Below are 20,156 nucleotides of genomic sequence, written 5' to 3'. Positions count from 1 at the left end.
ATATATAGGGCTTCCCCAGCCACGAATTAGGGTTAGACTTGTTTTGAGATTGATATGAGCTTAGCTCCTCCCCCATGGGAAACCCTTCTAGAGATGAATCTATGAAGTGTATCAAGGATCTTCTGAGTGATTGGTCTATTCCATTCTAGGGATTCTAGTGTTTGTGGATCTTTTGCTCTTGCAATTCTATCTATTTGCACTCTTTCCCTCTTTGGAACTCTACCAATTGCTTGCCAATCTTTTGTGAGGGATTCTACTCCTTGTAGGTCTTTGCCTTGCAATTCTATTGGGTTGGTGTAACGGGTCAACGAAGAACAACTGGTTGTGTGTGTGTTGCGTTTGTATCTCCGATCCCCTCCGCTTTCCACCCGGGTTCTTCGTGTTATTCACCACCGCCATCGAATCCGTGAAGATCGGGCCTCCCCTAGGGCTCAGTGAAAGATCGAGATGTCGCCTAGAGGGGGGGTGAATAGGCAATTAAAAACTCTTGCGGATTTGTCTTGTAAGAATGCGGAATTAAACTATCGTTTAGTTTACAAGCACAAACCCTAAATATGCTAAGCTCAACTAAGTGTAACAATAGCAACTAGAGCTAAGCAAGATAGGCACAAGATATATGTAGCACAAGTGATAGCAAGATATATGTACTTCAAGCACGAAGTCTATCACAAGGAAAGAGAGCTCGGGTATAGAAATAACCGAGGCACGCGGAGACGAGGATGTATTCCCGTGTTCCCTTCCTTTGCAAGAAGGTACATCACGTTTGGAGGAGTGGAGGTCCCACGAAGGATTCCCCGCGCCACGAAGGTCACCCTATTCTCCGAACCACACCCACGAAGGATAATGGCCCTTTCCTTATGGTTAGCTTTTCCTCCGCTCCGGAGATGGCAAGCTCCACAACCACTTCACAAGCTCCACGAAGGAGAAGCCCGTGCCTCTTCACAATCTTCTTGAAGAGATCACCGGAGCACCAACCGCCAAGCCAACTAGGAGGTCTCCCTCCAATAGTAACAAGCTCACGGTCTCTCACTCGAACTAATCGTGGTGGAGAGCTCAACACTACGCAACGATGCAAAGCAAGAACACTAGAGGTGTTCAAGTCCTTCACACTCAAATCCCACCAAAGCAACGAATGCTAGGATGAGATTGGAGAGGAAGAACAAGGGGAAAAGTCAACCAAAGACTTCAAGATCTAGATCCCAAGAGTTCCCCTCACTTAGAGAAGAAATGGATCGGTGGAAGTGTAGATCTAGATCTCCTCTCCCAAATCCTCAAGAATGAGCAAGAATGGTTGGAGGAATCAAAGGGGAGAGCAAGTTCTTCAAATGCAACAATGGAGGAGAGAGAATGGGAAGAACTACACAGCCCAAGGTGGAAGAAGGGCTATTTATAGCCCAAGAGCAAATATAACCGTTGGGGAAAAGTTGGGCTTCGAGGAATCCGGTCAACCGGCCCTGGGACCGGGCGGTCCGGCGCAGGGCCCGGTCAGACCGGGCCAGTGACCGGAACGGCCGGTCTAAACCGGGCCACCGACCGGGCGGCAACCGGACCAAGCAGAAAAGCTTACTGGACCGGGCCATCCGGTCAGACGGCCGGTCAAGCCGGGCTAGAAACCGGGCCAGCAGGAAAGCATGTTATACAAAAACTGTGATAACTTTTGTGTCCGGACCTCGATTGACACGAAACCAATTTTGTTGGAAAGATAACGACAAATATGGAGACTCCTCACAGAAAATTTTAGATGATTTTAGAGATGGAGTCTCCCACCGTCAAGAAATGGTGAAGACGTCCAAACTCGAAAACGCAATAGAAGATGCATGCGGATTCCGTTTTCGATGAACTTGGGCTTGTTGTAAAGCTAGCAACAAGCTCAAGAACCTTTCACAGAGAAACACCAAGAAGCAATAGGGATATGCAAAGTATGCAAAGGATTGAGCTCCCTAAGACGATGCGATCAAGTTACCCAACCGAAAGCCCCTCTTGATAGTGCGGCTATCTATCCTATAATCCGGTCTCCCAACAACCACCTTGAGACCGGTAAAAGGAAAACCTAGCAAGGCCATAACTTTGCCTTGCGCATCCCGCTTGATCTTGATGATAACTCTTCAAGCTCCACTCAAGCCGAAATGCCTCACTTGATCATAGTTGCTCCGTGAAGACTCACAAATGCTCCCCCATACACTATGATGGGAAAGCTCCATTGATGCACATCTTCACATGTCCATTATCACCAAATGGACGACAAGCTTCAAGCATGTGATCCACTCAAGATGCTCATCTTGAACTTGTCCAACTCAACCTTGTATCTTCTCGTACTCACATAAGATAGAGCATGGCTAATATTGGGTTCCATATAAGAACCCATCTTCATTTCTTCTTCTTGATCATATCACATATGTATCTTCAAATCGATGATCTTGATGCCAATACACAAGGTGTATCTTTATCTTCATGGCATCCATACTTGAATCCAACACATGGAATACAAGAAGTACCTATGGAATATTCCTTCATATAAACTCAATGAAAACATTAGTCCATAGGGGTTGTCATTAATTACCAAAACCACACATAGGGGCAATATACTCTTACACTCAGCCCTTATCATATGGTATCAGAGCTCCTTGGTTGCCACAGATTTGATCCCCACATCCCCCAAAACCCGCCAGGGCCGACACTGCCGCCCTCCACAGGCCGGCACTACCGGTGGCCCGAAATTTTCACAGCTCACTTCGTTTTCGTTTTGGCACTTCCCATTTGTGTTTGGTCTTCGGTTTTGAGTGTCATTTCAGCTACCAAAAGCTTCTGCAACATCGACAACGACGACGGCACCCCGAGGATCCAAGCGGTTCATTTGACACCTCCCACCACCATAGCAAGTTCGTGATCATCGTCGACCACCATCATCAAGTGGTATAACTTGCACCTTAGCTTGTAGCCCTGGTGCGGTGACCCAGCATACCACTACATGTTGTAGTATATAAGGATGATAATTTTACCGACGGGTACGGGTATCAGTGGGTACCGTACCCGCATGGGCAGGGTATGGGTACACTTTCATGCCCATGGGTAGTACCCATACCCTACCTGTTAAGTCATAGGTAGGGCACGGGTATAGCTTTGTACCCGCGGGTATACCCATACCCTGCCCGTTTATTGTCAATTTCTTACGTGACACGTCTACATTTTTTTACTTATGAGTTACTATATGAGAATGGGATTTTCATAATTTTTAATTTTTATGTACTAAACTACTTGTTATCGAGTTGAGAAAATTCATTTTTTTAATCAAATTTGTTATTGATAAATATAAAATTACGAGTGACTTGTGTAAGATTTAACCTACCCAATGGGTACGGGTGCCCGCCGGGTATGGGTATGGGTAAACTTTTATACCCATGGTCACAGGTATGGGTAGAAGTTTGTACCCATCAACTATATGGGTATGGGTATGGTATTGCTCTACCCTGCCCATTGCCATCCTTGGTAGTATACAAGTCATTGATATGATCTTCATGAAGGGACTTCTTCACAAATATCACATCCCTCAGAGTGGTACAACAGAAATTTGCAGGTCATAACACTCGAGATTATATTACAATCATGATCTTAACAAGTTGGTATTCTCACAGATCCGATGAGAACACCTTAAGATACTACTGAAGTCTTATTACAATCCAACATAAAGAATAAACTGAGGTCAACAACTTATTTACGTAAGCTACCACACTGCTCGGCTCTATGATAACTAGGGTAAGACACTACTCCTCCGCCTCATTGTTGTCAGGTCCATAGACTATCCCATAGTACATGCCTTCAACTCCTCCAGACAGATCAGGTTCCTCGTAGACCAGCTCGTAATCTCCTTCTGGTGCTCCGTCAGTGGCCTCCACTTCATTTTCACAGTCTAGCAAGGGTGTCGAAAGAAAGTGAGTACAGAGGTACTCAGCAAGTTCAAAAGAGAAAATGTGTTTGATGCACTAACTAAGACCATTGATCAGAAAATCTCAGGTCAATGCATGTTTTGAAAACATTTCTTCAAAAGATTGATTTTATTCTGAAAACTATGTCTGCCAGTCTTCACAGGTTGAACGGAACTTCACGGAGTTCCTTTCCTGCCGCGTTCGTAGTTACCTTCCCAGAACAGGGAGTGACAGCCACAATTTGATACCCTCTGCAGAGGTGCGTTACTTTTCCCATAAGAGAACTTATCCTTGATACCAACCGAGATGCGTTTCTCGTCCACACTTCCTTGGTGTGGGGCCAGGTGTAAGATCCAAGCCAATCACTGCCTTCTCCGCGACCTTGCATACCCACCCTTTTGTCCATCCGTACATCCCCAGTAGACATCTCCCGATCATACGGCTTTACCCCCGATGTACTATGGACAATCCCTCATAGAAGGTAGAGCCTCTCATCCACACAGATGGGGATTTTAAAAGGATTTCCCAACCTACTGTGGTGTTATCCCCAACACCCAGCCATGCCCTATCAAGTCCGTTGATATGCAAGAGGGTAAAGATATAGCTGACTTCCCCAGAGCCATTATAGTTCTCATGGTTAACGCGAATTGTACGGCGCTAGAATCACTAGAAGGCATTGGTGATTAGTCCTAGATTAATAGAACCATTGCAATGGAACCTCCACCATATCAACACATACCATGGTTCCATTGCCCTCCACATAGTCATATTCATAATTGGAAAAGTAACATTTGATTTTCAATGCATTAATGATAAGTATACTAGTTTTGCGGGTAAATTGATATAAAATAATCAAGATGACATGAGCAAGAGTGAACTTGCCTGGTGACTGCGAGATAATGTAGTTCGATGTGTTGGATGGAACCTGGACCTCGGGTTCTGTAAAGAAGCATCATTGTCGGGTAAGGAAAATGTTATAAAATCCAAATGATGCATGCATGAGTGTATTATTTCATGTTGAATCCCTTACCCTGGTTTTAAGATTTAGGGTTGAGTTAAGTATTTGTGCCTTTGGCAGTAATTTATAAATTCTTCAAATCCTCTAACATTGTTTTCTTTTATAAAAAGAAAAGTATTTAAGAGTAATATAATTTTCCTTCGGAAAATATTTATCTCAAATAAAGAATTTGAAATAATAGGGTTTTACTCCTTTTTGGAAATAAAAGGAATTTTGGAATATTAAGGTATTTATCTTTTTGGAAAATCTTAATCTTTAGAAGAAAAGATTTGAAATAATAGAATTCCTTTTGAAAACATTTGAATAACAAATGGTTGAATTCATTTGGAATTCCTTGATTTTTAAATCCAATGAAAATTGCAATTTAAAATTCCAAGTTCCCTATTTAAATTCAAAAATTTCAAACTTTGAACTTTTGTGGTAAATTCTATTTCTTATTTTATTCTTGTTAAGAATCATTTATTATTCATGAAACCTATTTTTCTTGTATTTTTAGAGGTATTTTTGATTATTTAATATTTGGTAGAATTCACAGATTAATTAAAAATAGAAAAGACCAAAATGCCCCTCTCTGGCCCAATTGGGCCAGCCCACTAAAACGGCCCATTTGGCCAGCCCACCTGGGCTCGCCCAAAACGGTGCAGTGGGCACCGACCACGTCGGCCCACTCCCACTCGCTCACTCGTCTCTATCATGAAACCCTAAACCTAACTGTGGCGATTTGTGTGGCGACCGTGTCGCCGCCATGGTTGCCGCCGTGCTCCGGCCGCCTCCGGCTGTTCTAGGGCACGCCGTTGGTCGCTATCGACACGGCGCGTGACGGCGCATCTTCTCATCCGCGTCGATTTGACTACTTCTTCCTCGACGGTTCGTGCGCGAGCGCGACTCCCTGCAGACGCCGATAGATCCTTGGCGATTCCCCATTGATCTGTGTATCCTTGCCACGCCTTGGCGTTCGTCGCCTCCCACGCTGGCGTGCATGGCCCAGCATGGGCTTGGCCGCGGTCTGGCGCCACCGTGGCTGGCCGTGCCACCGTGCCACCATGTCTGCATCCACGTTCTACGCCAGGTAACCCCTTTCTCTTCTTCTGCTACCTCTTTTACTACATCTTCTCCTTCTCGATCTATGCCTACTGCCCCCTATGCGTATGCTGGCGATGCTGTGTTGCTGTGCTTGCTGCGCTTGCTGTGTTGTTGGGCTTGTTGTGCTTGCTGCGCTTGCTGTGCTTGCTGTGCTTGTTCACCTAAGCCTACTGATGCCATGATCTAGCCTGTTCATGCTTACTGGTGCTTGGATTATGCCTGTGTAGTTCTTCCCGGTACACTGGACTCATGCTATCCTATCTATGCATGCCCTAGTGCTATTCTTATGCTTACTGGCTCACTGTGTTAGGCCTATTCTAATTGTTCATGTCCTTGTGATGTGCAAATTCTTGCTAATGGCCTACTGTTGACCTAGGTTAGCACTACTGACACTTATGGTGTCTGTGATGCTCACCTGTGCCATGTGCTTGCTTCAGTTGATCCAATTCTTGGATCCCTGCATGCCTGTGATACTGTGTTGTGCCTTGTGCTTGATCTATTTGATCCATTTTATCAATCATCTGCTAGTGTCTAATTACTGGTTAAATCCTTGGCTAAATGAATGGCTTGTGCTAGCTTCTTCTGTGACTTATGCTTGCTAATGATGCTCAAGTGTGTATGTGTTGTTGTTGCTGTCCATAGCTCATTGGACATGATCCAATGGCTAGGATGCAATGGTGCATGATGTTGTTGCCTCTCAGTGATGCTATTGCATTGTTCATGCATGGATTACTGTATCTGTGTACTTGGGTGGATTATTTATGGATGAACTGCTTATGCAGTGTTGATTAAATACATTTCTATGCATGATTTGATATTGCCATGATCAATTTGGAAATAAATAATGTCTGAATCCATTTCTGGATAATGATGACTTATAATCTTGACTTAAATGGATGGATTTGTGGTTGATGTGACCACAGTAGCATTTCTACTGCTTGGTTGCTCACACAGCTTGTCTAGTTCTTGTTGGCTACTCATCTCTGCTTGCACAGTAGGGAATCATACATGTTATGAATGCCACTATGCTTGCCTGTGAAGAAATCTAGGGTTTAACTGATGGTTTAGTGGCTAGGATCCCACTAGGTAGTTCTTGGTAGCTTCTAGTTCCTATAGATCCTCCACTGGTGCTATCTATGCATTTATCCTTGCTTATTTGCACATCTATGCATCTATCCTTTCTTATTTGCACATTAATAGTATCTAGATGGTTTTGGGCTCTAGCTGCTTCCTTTTCTGCCAGTGATCCTTGGTCAACACCAAGTGATGACAACCCCATGAGCATCTGATCATCTCATGCCTTGTGTCATGCAATATTTATGGATTGGATCCACTGGATCCTCTCCAGGTACTTGCTATACCTTGTTTCAGCTCCTAGATGGTTATGCTCAGCTGTTGTTGAGCTGTTGCTTGATGATTTGATTACTTGCCCTGCTCCTCCTAGCTCCTGGTGATCTTGTTTAAGTCCCCATGTCTTCTATTGGGTTTTGGTTGGTTGATTTGGATGGATAAATGGTTTCAGTGGTTGGTTGTGCTGTTCTTGAGCAAGAAAAGGATGAACTATGCACTGTTCCTTGCTGGTTACTGGATAAATTGTTATCTGGTCGACTTGTCACTTATTCCTGGGTGTTCTACCCTTTTATACTGCCTATTTGTGCACCATGGCTGTGACACACAAGCCTGGCATGGCTTGGTGACTAAGCCAGGCCTTGGCTTGCTGTTGGATGCACAGCAGCTCTATGAGCTTTGTGTTACTTTGGTGAAACTTGAGCCCCTATGTGGCTCAGGTTTGGTCTGGTGGAACCTATCTTGGTTCTGGCCAAGTTTTGGACATTGCCAAGTGTCATGTACACTTGGTTTTAACCCCTATCTAGTTTCTCACTTGGTTTAACCCCCTGTCTAGTTTTTCTCCTCTTATTTGCAGGTTTCAAGGTCAATATGATCTAGGGACAAAGCATTACAAGACATTTAGTTTAGGATTTTAGTATAGGATCAAATTCTTGTAATCTTCTTTTTATTTTGTTTATTATTTCATTCTATTCTTGTAATTGTATTTCATTTATCATTCCATTCAATTCTTGTATGACAAACATTGTAAAGACAATGTATTATTTGTGTATGATCAATAAAGCTCAAGTTTTGCTTATGAGCTTATTTGTAAATATATTATTTACTTATGAATTATTTATGTATGTATAATGTGATTTGAAATATAAAGTGATTTGAATCATGATGTTTTTTGAATTATGAATTCATAATTCCTTTATATACTTTGTTTATCTTTTACTTCTTTTATTTTAAATTCAATATGACTTGTCAATTCAAACCATCTCCCAAAATCAATAAGTTACAAAAGAGATCATGTCGAAATTCTTAATACTCACATTGCCTAACCCTAATTGTAGTGAGAGAGAACCTCGATCCATCTTAGGTTTTTATACAATAAGGCGCGAAAATTTCCCTCGTTTTGCGATGAAATGCACATCCCAATTCTAAATCTACCCTTCGATGTTCCTATGTTCTGGGTTATTATAGCCTCTCCCCCTTAACAGAAACTTCGTCCTGAAGTTATTATTGAGGTACCTGAATAGCTCGGGATAGGATTTTCGGAGATCTTCCTCCTTCTCCCAAGTTGCTTCTCGCTCAGGATGATGCTGCCATTGTATCTTGCAGTACTTGATCGCCCTATTCCTTAGCTTCTTCCAATGCACTTCCAATATCTTCTTCGGTCTTTCGACATAGGTTAGGTCTGATTGCAGCTCTAACTCTTCATGTGAAACTGGATCATTTGGTGCCTTTAAACACTTTCAGAGTTGAGATACATGAAATGTGTTGTGAATCAAACTCAACTGCTTAGGTAGTTCTAGCTCAAAAGTTGTTTCTCGGTTCTGACTGAGTATCTTGAATGGTCCTATGTATCGAGGACTTAACTTTCCTTTCACTCCGAACCTCTTGAGTCCTTTCATTGGGCTAACTTTCAAATATACCATGTCTCCCACTTTGGGTTCCCATAATCTTCTTTTCTGGTCGGCATAACTTTTCTGTCGACTCTGAGCTATCTTGAGTCTATCCCTGATAACCTCGATGACTCCTTGTCTCTCCTTGATGTAGTCTGGTGCAAATTCCTTGTTTTCTCCGGTCTCAAACCAACAGATTGGAGATCTACACTTTCTACCGTATAATGCTCCATACGGTGCCATTTGAATACTACTTTGATAAATGTTGTTGTATGAGAACTCTGCTAATGGTAAATGGTCCTCCCATGAGCCTCCAAAGTCTAGAGCACAAGCTTGAAGCATGTCTTCAAGTATTTGATTGGTTCTTTCCGTCTGTCATCCGGTTTGTGGGTGATAAGACGTGCTGAAATCTAACTTGGATCCCAGAGCTTCTTGGAGTTGTTTCCAAAATGCTGACGTGAAGATCGAACCTCTATCCGAGACTATCTTCTTTGGTACTCCATGTTTGCTAACTATTTCTTTGACATAGATCTCCACAAGCTTCTCAAAAGTATCTTTCTGATTTACCGCTAGAAAATGGGCACTCTTGATAAGTCTATCAACAATTGCCCAAATCATATCCTTCTTTTTACTGGTCATTGGTAAACCGGTAACAAAATCCATTCCGATTTCATCCCATTTCCATTCCGGAATATCCAAGGATTTAAGTAGTCCAGCATGACTCTGATGTTCTACCTCGACTCGCTGACATGTATGACATTCCGAGACATACTTGGCTATTTCTCTTTTCATATTGTTCCACCAAAACATTTCTTTCAAATCCATATACATCTTGGTACTTCCTGGATGAATGGATCATCAACTTGCTTTCGAATGATCTCATACTTCAAATCTGAATACATCTCATCCATGGTCCTCAAGTGACAAGGTATTAACTTGTCAATGCCTACAAGTAGTAGACTAGGGTTTCGTTGGATGTAGAGGGCAAGTAGATCTCGAAGGTTTCAGCCGAAAAGTACTCGACGAAATAAAACTAGGGTTTGTTAACAATGATTCGATGATCCTCTCGTCCCTCGACCCCCCCTTATATATGAGACGGAGCCGAGGGATTCGTATTGTACAAGTTACAGAGTCCGGGAAGGTTTCTAACTCATCCCGTAAGATTACAAATAACACTTCCTATTACAACTCTAATTTTCCTTAATAATGTCTTTGGGCTTCCGAGTCTTCTTATTCTTCGGGTAGTGGGCCTTCATCAAACCCCGGGTACTATCTTTGGCAGGCCCGTTAGGGATGCCTATGTCAGTAGCCCCCGAGATTTTGCTTGAATCGTAGAATCAGGGAAAATCTCCCCTGTTTATTTTTACTCGACAATTTTGACTTGTCTATATTTCTTCACATGAATTTCTATATTGTACAGGGATAATGGTAGTTGGGGCTAGTTCATCTGACGGATCAGGTACTAGTTAACTGCTCTAGTGGCTATCCACAAAAACCTACTTCAAGATCACGTCCCTGGACATGATCTCGGGATACTGGTGTAAACTTCGACAGGTGCCGCTTAAGGTCTTACCATTCTGTCGAGTCCCAGTTAAATTTATCGGGTACCTAACGCGTCCGTTAGGATTTTTCATCGTATCTGTTGATACGGATAAAAGTAGCAAACCATCGTCAGAGATGGGGCCACGCCGCACAGAACGGATCTGGGGTCTTACCTTCGCAGTGTTTCGCGGCATTCAGAGTTTATTCGCAACTTTTGGCGTTCTGAGAATATATTATCGAGTGCTTATTCGGCTGTTGGAATAGCACATTTCATCGAGTCAATTTCTGACTTATATTGCTCTCCCGATGGGAGTATATGTAGAGTTATCTTTATAACTCGAAATATGCTCCTTCTTCCTTCCATTACTTTCTTTCTTTCTATTTTTTCCTTTTGATAATTTTCATCGGGCACGCGAACAGCGTTCCCGATGGGAGTAGCCCCCGAGGCTACAGCCAAGAATTTGTGCTTGGTTGTAGGCTCAACATTTTAGTACACCTTGTCGCTATATTGTCATTCTTTCTCGATATTTTATTCTTTTCATCTCTCGGGTGCGCGAACAGCGCTCCCGATGGGAGTAGCCCCCGAGGCTATGAACAAAAGCTTGCGTTTGATCATAGGCTCCCGCAATTTCTATATTGTCATACTCGAGATTTACTTTTTTCGAAGTAGCCCCCGAGCATTTGGGCAAAAACTTGTATTTGATCAAAGGCTCCCGAAGTATTCAATAACTTCTCCTGTCGCCAATCTTCTTTTATTTTTCTTGTCGACATTTTTCCTTTGGTCAAAGTTACTTCATCTCTGTTAATAGTCGTAATTTTTCTGCCTTGTGGGTCCATTCTTTCCACCACGTTGACACGTCGTGCAAGTGGGGGACACACGTCCTCCGCTTTTTCTGGCGCACGTACTGTAACTCCTCCAATGTTAAAATACTTTTTTACCCTTGTCTCTACGTGGCTATCATCTGCTGCACACTTTTTCCATCCAACGGTCCGTGGTTTCGCCGCACCTCTATATAAGATCTCCTTCTTCTTCCTCGAGCACTTCCGCTCGCGCCGTTGTTGTACTCCCCTCTGCAAATCCTCCTGCGCTCCATAATTCTCCAAGCTCTGCACTGCTGCGCCATTGTTGATGCCTCCGCGCCGCTTGACCAGGCACAGCACGCCGGAATCCTCAATGGCTGCCGCGGATCTGGGAACCGCGGAGTGGGAAAGATCCAAGCTTTCCTCTCAGGACATCAACCTTCTGAAGAAACTAGGGCTCAGCAAGAAGCCCAACGCACTGCGCTTTCCTAGCGAGGAAAGCTACCCAACCCCTCCAATGGGGTATCGGGTAAGTTTCATCGACCACCTCATTCGCGGACTTTCCGCCCCCATTCATCCTTTTCTCCGCGGACTGCTTTTTGTTTATGGTCTGCAACTTCACCACTTGACCCCCAACTCTATCCTCCATATCTCTATCTTCATCACCCTCTGCGAAGCCTTCCTTGGCGTCCAGCCTAACTGGGCGCTATGGAAGCGCATTTTCTTCTGTCGCCGTAATGGCTCTCCAAACGTCGCCTATAATATAGGCGGCGTTGTAATTTCCGTTCGGCCCACTGTCGACTACTTCGACGTCAAGCTTCCTGACTCCGTTCAAGGGTGGCGCAAGAAGTGGTTGTACATTCAAGAGGTGAACGTTGGTTGTGCTGAAGACAACATCCCTCCTTTTGACGGTGCCGAAAAAATTCTTCGCCGCCGCTCCTGGGACGCGGAGGCCACCGAAGAAGAAAGAATCGCGACTGAAGCCCTGATGGCTCGTATCCACGAGTTGCAAAATACTCGCGGTAAAGAATTATCAGGCATCCAAATCACAGCTTATTTTCTAAGGACCAGAGTGCAGCCTCTTCAGGCTCGCAAACACCCTCTCTGGAAATATTCTGGCGACACGGACGTTGATCGGTTGTCGACGGATTTAGAGGTCAAGGATTTGGAAAAACTTGTCCGAAGAATCTCGTCTCTCAGCAAAAAAGATCCTGTCCCTTCTTCTTTCCGCGTGAAACCATTCGACGCCACCAATGCACTTCCCAAGGTTAGTTTTTTCGCTTGGTTTGCTATTGGTTTGCTATCTTTATTTTTTCCTTTCCGACTTTTTAACATCCTCCACTGCTTTTTTTTTCTTTATAGAACCATCCAAATCTCGACTCGCTTCCTCCCCTTCCTGAAGGTGGAGAAGTTGAAGAAAGGGCTATCATCACCGATGACAACCAAGATGCCCCCTCATTTGCGAATGAACCCGTAGTTTCTCGAAAATCTGCGGGTTCTTCCGAAAAAGATGCTACCTCCGAGGGCACCACATCGGCACAATCTCCTCCTCCTGCTGTTTCTCCAAGGAACAAAAGGAAAAGGAATGACACCGAGGATTCCGGCACTTCCAAAGCCGAAGAAGTTGATCCTTCACGTCAGAAGGCGGCTTATGATCCATATCTTGGATCCCTCATCAGCTCGTAAGTTGTCCTTACTTCTTCTTATCTGTTGTACTCGATTTTTTTTGTCTATCTTGCGTTTGATGCTGTCGTCTTTTGTTCGCAGTGATGATGAGGAAGAACCACCAACTCTTGACGCGGCTGCTCGAACGAGCTCGTCGCGTACTCTAGTTGTTTCAGAGACACCAGCTGAAGGAGAGAAATCCTCGCCTCCTCAACTGAATGTTGGTGCTACCACTCCTCCTTCGAGCCCTCTTGTTCCTTCTCCAAAAAGGACAAGGGTGGAGCCAATCGTGGAACCTACCCTTGAATTGGGCAACTCTTCCAATTCCTTCTTGGAGGACGTAAGTTCTCAATCTGCTTATCACTGTCTGAATTTCCTCTTGTTTTCTTCTGCATGCCTTCGTATTTTTCCCATATCGACATTTTTGCTTTCTTTTTCCTTTGACAGCCTATGGTCAAAGAGCTTCTTCGTATCGGTGCCCAATTTGTTGGGTACCGTGAATGTGCTAGCAAAGCTGAAGGTACGAATTTTTTATGACATCCACTTTACGATTTTCTGCTCCCGCTTTGCTTGTATTTTTGAAAACTTCTTTGATTATTGTTGCAGAGAAACTTGCAGAAGCCAACAAGCTTGTCGACACTCTTGCTCAGAAACTAAAGCAGAGTGAAATGGCTCGTGAGAAGGCTGAACTTGATGCTAGCCAAGCTAAAGCAGAGGCTGAAAAGGCCACAGCCAAAGCTGCTGGTGTCGAAGATCTGCAGAAGAGGCTGACCGACGCCGAAACTGCTTTGAATGAACACAAGGCCTCCCAAGCCGCTCGTGAAAAGGCAATCACCAAGCGCTTGACCTCGCAGAACCGGCGTTTTGTCGGTAATTGTATCGTACCTTTCTATCCGTTCCCTTTTTTTTTAATATTAATTTTCCTTCCTGCTGGCAACCAACGTGTATTTTCCTCGGCAGCCAAAACAAACCAAGAATTTGAGCTTGAAGATCCCGACAATGATCCTCTTTGTGAATTTGTCGACGAATTTATCGGCTTCGCTTCTATCCACTTTGTGAATTTGTCGACGGCTACCAACATATACTCCTTTCCTCCTGGCCAGGATTTGTGTAACTTTCCCACCATATCGAGGCCCCACTGAGCAAAAGGCCACGACAAAGGTATTGGCATCAGCTCTGCTGCCGGGGAGTGAGGTTTTGCGGCAAACCTCTGGCACGCATCACAGGTTCGTACTATCTCCTTTGCGTCTTCTATTGCTGTCAACCAGTAAAATCCGGCTCGAAAGACTTTGGCAGCAATAGCCCGGCTACTCGCGTGGTGGCCACAAATTCCTTCGTGTACGTCCTTGAGGATCGTCCTTCCTTCTTCGGGTGTGACGCACCTCTGTAGTACTCCCGAGATACTTCGTTTGTATAGCTCTCCTTTGACCACAGTAAAAGCCTTAGATCGTCTAATAACTCGCCTTGCTTCGACTGGATCGTCGGGTATTTCCTTCTTCAGGATGTATGATATGTACGTCTGCATCCATGGTATCTGTATCATCATGACCAGGTCCTGATCTTCTTCTTCTTCCTCTTGATCTTCCTTGGTAGCCCCCGAGGGTTTTTTCTCCTTCTTTTTTGGTTTTGTCGACTTCGTAGATCTCTCTGCTATCTCTTCCCAAAATACACTTGGTGGCACTGCAAGGCATTGCGACCCGATGTTTGCAAGAACGTCGGCTTCGTCATTGCTCAATCTGCTGATATGATTTACTTCGCATCCATCGAACAACTTCTCGAGCTCGTTGTAAACTTCTTTGTATGCTATCATACTATCATTGACTGCGTCGCATTGGTTCATGACTTGTTGAGCCACCAACTGCGAGTCGCCAAAGATTTTTAGTCGCGTTGCACCGCAAGCTTTTGCCATCTTCATCCCATGTATGAGGGCTCCGTATTCTGCCTCATTGTTAGAAGCGTTTGGGAACGTCATCCTCAAGACGTACTTCAGCTTGTCGCATTCTGGTGATATTAGTATTACACCTGCACCAGCTCCTTCTAATCTCTTGGATCCGTCGAAGTTCATGGTCCAAGTTCTCGATAAATCTGGTGGTCCTGTGTTTTGCAGCTCCATCCACTCTGCGATGAAGTCTGGCAAAATCTGCGACTTGATTGCTTTTCTTTTTTCATACATGATGTCCCGAGGGAAAAGTTCTATTCCCCAAAGGGAGACACGACCCGTAGCTTCTGGATTGTTTAGTATATTTGACAAGGGAGCTTCGTTGACCACTATGATTGGGTGTGCCGAAAAATAGTGGCGCAGTTTTCGTGCTGTTGTGAACACTCCGTATGCTAGCTTTTGGTACTGAGGGTACCTTTGTTTTGAGGGCGACAAAACTTCGCTGACGAAGTATACTGGCCTCTGCACTCCGTAGAGTTTTCCTTCTTCCTCCCTTTCGACGACAAGGACCGTGCTTACCACCTGGGGTGTGGCCGCAATATACAGCAACAGAGGCTCCTTCTCTTTTGGCGCCACCAAGATTGGCGGTGTCGAGATTTTGCGCTTGAGGTCCTCGAAGGCTCTGTCCGCTTCTTCGTTCCATTGGAACTTGTCTCCCTGTTTGATCAAGGCGTAGAATGGTGACGCCTTTTCTCCTAGCCTGGCGACGAATCTGCTTAAAGCTACGACTCGCCCGGTTAACTGCTGTACTTCTTTCAACTTCGTTGGCTTCCTCATTGTTACGATAGCCTGTATTTTTTCGGGGTTCGCTTCAATCCCTCTTGCTGATACTAGGAACCCGAGAAGTTCTCCTGCAGGTACGCCAAAAGAGCACTTTGTCGGGTTCAGCTTGAGGCAGAACTTGTCGAGGTTGTCGAAAGTTTCCTTCAGGTCCTCAATTAGGGTGTCGCCTTTTTTGGATGTTATGACGACATCGTCGATGTACACTTGTACATTTCTCCCTATCTGCTCTGCTAGGCACTTCTGCATCATCCGCTGATACGTTGCTCCCGCGTTTTTCAACCCGAAGGGCATTGTTCGATAGCAGAACACGCCGTAAGGGGTGATAAACGCTGTTTTCACCTCATCATCTTCTTTCAATCTAATCTGGTTATAACCAGAATAAGCATCCAGGAAGGAAAGACGTTCGCATCCTGCCGTGGAGTCGATGATTTGATCGATCCTTGGGAGGGGAAAGTGATCCTTTGGATAATGTTTATTAAGACACGTAAAGTCGACGCACATGCGAAGGACCTTCGTGTTTTTCTTCGGCACCAACACTGGGTTAGCTACCCATGTGGCCTCTGTATGTATTTCTTTGATGAAACCTGCTTCTCTAAGTCTGTTAATTTCCGACAGCATAGCCTTGCGGTTTGGTTCCGAAAAACGCCGCAAAGGTTGTTTGATTGGTTTCGCGATTGGATCCAAGTGTAGGTGGTGCTCGGCAAGTTCCCTGGGTACTCCTGGCATGTCAGCTGGACACCATGCGAAGATTTTCCAGTGCTCACGGAGGAACTCGACGAGCGCGCTTTCCTATGCGAGGTCCATGTTATTTGCAATGGACGTCGTTTTCTTCGGATCTGTCGGGTCAATCTGTACTTCCTTAGAATCCTTTGCTGTGTTGAAAGTTGACTCCTTGCCAGGCCTCCCCACATCTGGTAGTACGTCGTAATCTGTTGTGAGCTTTGACTCCATATATTCTGCTTGCATCCCGAAGGTTTCTGAAAGCCGATGAAAATCCTTATCACATTTATCGGCAAGCGAAAAACTTCCTTTAATCGTGATTGGCCCCTTGGGTCCAGGCATCCTCCACAGCAGGTATGTGTAATGTGGTACTGCCATAAACCTGGCGTATGTTGGGCGCCCCAGCAGAGCATGGTACTGTGATGGGAAATCCACGACTTCGAACTCCAACCTTTCGATCCTGTAGTTCTCTCGAGTGCCAAACTGAACGTCGAGATTAATCCTTCCCAGTGGGTAACTTGGTTTATCTGGTGTGATGCCATGAAATCGCGTATCTGTTGGTTTGAGGTTCGCCAAGGATATGTTCATTTTCCTTAGTGTATCTGCATACATAAGGTTTAGACTGCTTCCCCCGTCGATGAAAACTCGAGACACGTCGAATCCTGCAATTACTGCGGGCAAAATAAGTGCTGATTGCCCTGGTCGAGGAACTTGCTGCGGGTGATCCGCAATTGTGAAACCAATGTCTTGTCCCGACCAATTGAGATACTCGACTGTTGGTGGAGGCATCTTTTCTGCCATGAACACCTGCCGCGAGATTACTTTCTGAGCTCTATTGGATGGCCTGCCTTTCTGAATCATCAAGACCGCTCCATGGGAGTTGGGGTCGACGTATGGTGGTGGTGCTGGTGCTGCCGCTATCCTGAGCTGGTGTCGATTTTCTTCCGTAATTGCGGGAGGAGGTGGTAGATGGATCTCACTCCTAGGTCCTTGGGTGTTTTGACTTGCTGCCTGAGCGTGCGCATGCGCGGCAACCCTCATCATTGCTTGAAAGTTCCGACAATCTTTCTGTAGGTGTCCTGACTGCCTTACCCCATTGTTGTCGACGAAAAAGTGCATCTGACATGGACCGTTCATCATATCCTCAGGGGTCACAAAGGGCCTCTGAAACCTAGAACCGTTGTTTGGCCTGCTATTTCGCGAGTCATCTCTGTTCTCACTTCGCTGTCATTGTTCTTGGCTGATAATTGTCTCTGTTGTTTCCTCCAGTGCCTGATCGAAACCCGGCGAAATTTGGCCAGGTGGATCATAACTCGAAAATCGAGAGAATCGTCGTCGCCTGGTAATTTCGACTGCGGTCCTCCTCTGGTGACCTGTGTCGCTTATTGTGCACAGCATCTTCGCCATCTGCCCATTTGTTTGCTATCTCCATCAATGCTGATACTGTTTTTGGGTTAGTTCTCCCCAGATCCTCCACGAAATCTCCTCGTCGGACTCCTGCCACAAATGCATCTATGGCTCTCTCGTCAGATATGTTTTCTGCCGAGTTTTTGATGATGTTCCACCTTTGGATATACTTCCTCATTGATTCATCATGTTTCTGTCGACATGATCTTAACTCCTCGAGTGTTGCAGGCTTTTTGCAAGTGGACCGAAATTTTTTGATGAATATGTCCTCAAAATCAGTCCAGCTGTCGATGGAACCTACTGGAAGCTTCTTTATCCAAGATCTTGCGGCTCCACTCAAGTGCACCTGAATGCTCTGCATTGCCGTTGCCCTTGTGCCGCCAATTAATTTTACTGTCTCGAGGTAATCTACCAGCCAATCCTCAGGATCCTGCAATCCGTCGAATTTTTTGAAATTATCGGGTAGCTTAAACCCTGAAGGCACCCGAGTTTTTCGGACCCTCCTCGTGAAACATGGTAGCCCGCACATATCCTCTTCGGCTAAGTCTGGAGAATGTCGACGTTCCCTTCTATGTTGTCGTGCCCTGTCTACCCTTGCCTGGGTTTCTGCGTCCCTTGCTTCGCCTGTTCTCTCGGGAGCTGCTGCTGCAACCGCGGGTCGTAGACTATTTTGCCTTGCTGATCCTTCTGGAGGCGTCGATGCGAACGCCGTTCCCATGGCTCCAACGCCTGCCATGGCCATATTATACAGTGCTTCCCTTGGATCTCCAGGAGGTGGTCTAGATGCGAGGATAAAGGCTTGTGTCGCCATGTACCCAGCTTCCGGTGTTTTGGGAATGATGTTTCCTCTCGTGTCTATCGACATAAAAGACATGTCGAGGTTTTGGACTAGATTCTCTCTTTCTGCTTCAGGTATGTTTTGCAACCTTGACCTTGCCCTGTTCCGAGCTTCTCTGTGACTATCTCCCGAAGTTCCTGAATGTCGACTGAGGTCTGCCCTTCGCCTGCTTGACGCTGAAGCTGCCTCCCTTCTTTTATTCAGAACCTCTGTTTGTTTTTCCAATTCCCTTCCAGCTCAAGCGAGTCTATATTGGTATGCCTGCAATTCCTCGACCGTGGCGGTTGTCGCCATTGGTTCTGAACCATCCATAGCTCTTGCGGCTCTATCCCATGCTGCTTGTGGCAACTGAACTCTCATACGTGGTGTAGGCCCAGCGTATTTGTTGCCCAATCCTCGCCTTAAGTCAGAGGGATCGACGTATGGATTTCCCAGATCGTCGAAAGCCTCCGACGTTTCATCCTGATCACGACTTGCTTCTCCGATGACGTAGATTTGATGATATTTAGAATTCCGCGTCTTGCTGGATTCGGTGACACCATCATAGAGATTGGTGAAGACCTTTCCAATGGTGATAGATTTGTCGATGAAGTCGAAACTGTCGACGCTTTCGGAATCACTGCTTATATAGGAGTCCGCAGACGATTCGAAAGACATGTCGCTGAAGATCTTGGCGAGTTTTTCGCTTGCCTTGGTGCTGACGAAGCGTGGCGAAGAGGTTTCTTCGTCGCCTGACTCAATTGATGATGCCGAGCTTGAAGATTCGGTATGCTCCACAGGAAACCTCGGGAAGGTTGGAATTTCGAGACGATAACTTCCTTCCTTCCCGACGCGAAAGTGGAACCTCCCGAACGTCATCTCCATGGGCTCCTCCGGATATGTATATGCATCCAAACGGGAGGGCGGGTGAGGAACAAAATCAACGAGACCAGTTTCGATCTGTTTACCTCTATCCAGGATGTTGCTTGCTGCCGATGAAGTCGATGATTCTGAGCGTGCCATCGAGATCAGCTCCGTGTCGCCTCTAAATCCCACAGACGGCGCCAATTGACAAGGTATTAACTTGTCAATGCCTACAAGTAGTAGACTAGGGTTTCGTTGGATGTAGAGGGCAAGTAGATCTCGAAGGTTTCAGCCGAAAAGTACTCGACGAAATAAAACTAGGGTTTGTTAACAATGATTCGATGATCCTCTCGTCCCTCGACCCCCCCTTATATATGAGGCGGAGCCGAGGGATTCGTATTGTACAAGTTACAGAGTCCGGGAAGGTTTCTAACTCATCCCGTAAGATTACAAATAACACTTCCTATTACAACTCTAATTTTCCTTAATAATGTCTTTGGGCTTCCGAGTCTTCTTATTGTTCGGGTAGTGGGCCTTCATCAAACCCCGGGTACTATCTTTGGCAGGCCCATTAGGGATGCCTATGTCATCAAGGTTGCTACTCTTCCCATCATATCACCTTGAATAAGTAAGATCT

Source organism: Lolium perenne, chromosome 3 (assembly GCF_019359855.2).
Source record: "Lolium perenne isolate Kyuss_39 chromosome 3, Kyuss_2.0, whole genome shotgun sequence".
NCBI lineage: Eukaryota > Viridiplantae > Streptophyta > Magnoliopsida > Poales > Poaceae > Lolium > Lolium perenne.
Note: the sequence above shows the minus strand (reverse complement) of the source record.